At 40.0% G+C, this 2406-nt stretch overlaps 1 pseudogene; it reads right to left on the bottom strand.

Moving 5' to 3' along the window:
- Positions 1–1250: 1250 nt before the first annotated feature.
- LOC132583407 (olfactory receptor 14A16-like) lies at positions 1251–1768 on the bottom strand (annotated as a pseudogene).
- Positions 1769–2406: the final 638 nt, after the last annotated feature.

Below are 2406 nucleotides of genomic sequence, written 5' to 3'. Positions count from 1 at the left end.
AATGATATCAATAAACTAGTTACTTTGTATCAGCAAAGCCTCGTTATTGAATCCAGCCGACTTGACAACTTAGCTACCCGTTTTGTGATATTCTGATTGACATCTGAGAGGAGATAGATTACCTGAGCAGATTCTGTTAGCCCTGGTTTAGCCTTAACCCAAGGGAGACTATAGGCGTTTTCCCACAGAGCTTACCGCAGAGCGACATCTCACTTCACCGCGCAGCGTCTGCGCGGATTTCTCACCAACTGCTCCGCAGACCAGGAAGAGCCACGGCTTTTGCGTCGCTAACGTAAACTGGTTTTTAGCAGTTTACATTTGCGACACAAAATGCCCGGCACTTCCTGGTTCTGCGGAGCAGTTGGTGGGAAATCCGCACAGACACTGCACGGTGAAGAGGGACGTCGCTCTGCGGTAAGCTCTGTGGGAAAATGCCCTATATTTAGCACGGGATGAACTATACCACGGACATCTTAGAAACACGTTTGATTGTTTCTATTTCTTGCAACTCACACTGGCAAAGTCTGAGCAAATGGAATTTTCTTATACTTTCCTTCAAGAAGAGCAGAAGGAAGGGTTGAACATCTTGCAAGGGAGAAAGCTTTCCTCATCTCATGATCCTCTAAGTTAGTAAGATAGCAGAGGAGTGAGATGATACCTAGTTGAATCAGACACAATAAAATCCAGGCATCTTGAGAGATCAAGATATCTTTCTGCATCCTTTATCCTTCGTTGTAAAGCTTTTTTGGCCTGATCACTGCTAAGGGACAGAATAAACTGAGGGGAGAAATCAAGTAAATTTAGTTTATTGGTAAACATTTTTAACCAGCTAGATTGAAATTTATCTAAAAGTACCAAATATTTTAGGTTTTGAGGTTGAGAATTGACATTGAGCCATTTTTAAGTGAGGACAAGGTTACCTTGGCTTCAATGTACATCAAGCCTGTCTCCAGTCTGAGCTTAGCATTTTGCATCTTGGTAACTGAAGTGCTGCTCTTAGGAATGTTGATTGAATATGTTCCAGTGGGCAGAAGCAATGGGGTGGAGGTTCCAAAAAAACATTCAGCTTTTACTAAGAATATCTAATTCCATATACAGAACTGAGTGAGCCTTATATCCATTATTTTATTTCTTGTGAATTGCATTTACAATTTGAAAATTTCCATGAAGTTACACTTCTAAGTGAAATTGAAAAATACCTCTAATTAATCAGTTTCCACAGAGCTCTTTTAATATCTTTGTTTCTCATGCTATATATCAAGGGATTCAGGAATGGTGGAACAACACAGTAAGCTACAGCAGCCACCAGATCCATCTTTGATGGAGTCCTGTTGATTGGTCGAAAGTAGGCAAAGACACCAAATAAATAGAACATGAAAAGCACAATGATGTGGGGCAGGCAGGTAGAGAAGGCCTTTTGCCTTCCCTGCACAGATGGGATTCTCATCACTGTTTTTAAGATCTGCACATACGAAATAACTATGAAAAGGAAGCAGCTAAAATATAAGCAGCCAGTTAGGATAACAGCCCCAATTTCAAGGAGATACATTTCAGAGCAGGTGATCTTCAGCAGTTGTGGGATTTCACAGAAGAACTGGTTGATGATGTTGGAACAGAAAGGGCTTGCAAATGTTGCTCCAGTATGCAAAGTTGCTGTTAGAAGGCCAAATGTCCAAGCAAAGACTGCCATTTGAATGCAGGCAACTCTGTTCATGACAGCTTCATAATGCAGAGGGTGACAAATGGCAGCATAGCGGTCGTAGGCCATAACTGTCAGGAGAAAAAATTCAGATGCTCCAAAAAATACAAAGGAAAATGTTTGGGCAACACAGTGAGAATACAAAATACACCTTGTTTTCATTAAGGAATTGGCCATAGCTTTGGGGACAGTGACTGAGATGTATCCAAGGTCAACAACAGATAGATTTAAGACAAAAAAATACATTGGAGTATAGAGGTGATGATGATAAGATTCCCCATCAGAGCCACAAGATAGGTTATGAAAAATGCCATAAAGTATAAATGTTGCACTCCTTGGACTTCAGAAAAACCTACAAGTAGAAAGTATCATACTTTTGTTGGGCATTTCCTCCTCAGGAGATTCTCATGTGGCCTCTGCAATGGAACAACAAAGAAAATAGTTACATTCAGATGGAAAATAAGGCTTGGTTGCTTGAGCCAATTAAGGTAACAGTTCCTCACCATCCTTAAAGTCCTATTCATCTCATGGAGCCCACACAGAACTGTGTTTAACTTGAATGAGCTGAAGTCATTTGTCTAAACTACACTGGAAGGCTTGATATTTTGAAATGATGTTCAGCAACTTAAAAATCCTTCTTAAGAACTGACAAATTTCTGTTTCATAGTCTGTTTTTTTTTTTTTTTTGCTCCAGATAATTAAATATA

Source organism: Heteronotia binoei, chromosome 15, assembly GCF_032191835.1.
Source record: "Heteronotia binoei isolate CCM8104 ecotype False Entrance Well chromosome 15, APGP_CSIRO_Hbin_v1, whole genome shotgun sequence".
Classification (NCBI taxonomy): Eukaryota; Metazoa; Chordata; class Lepidosauria; order Squamata; family Gekkonidae; genus Heteronotia; species Heteronotia binoei.
Note: the sequence above shows the minus strand (reverse complement) of the source record. Positions and strands in the feature narration are given on the sequence as shown.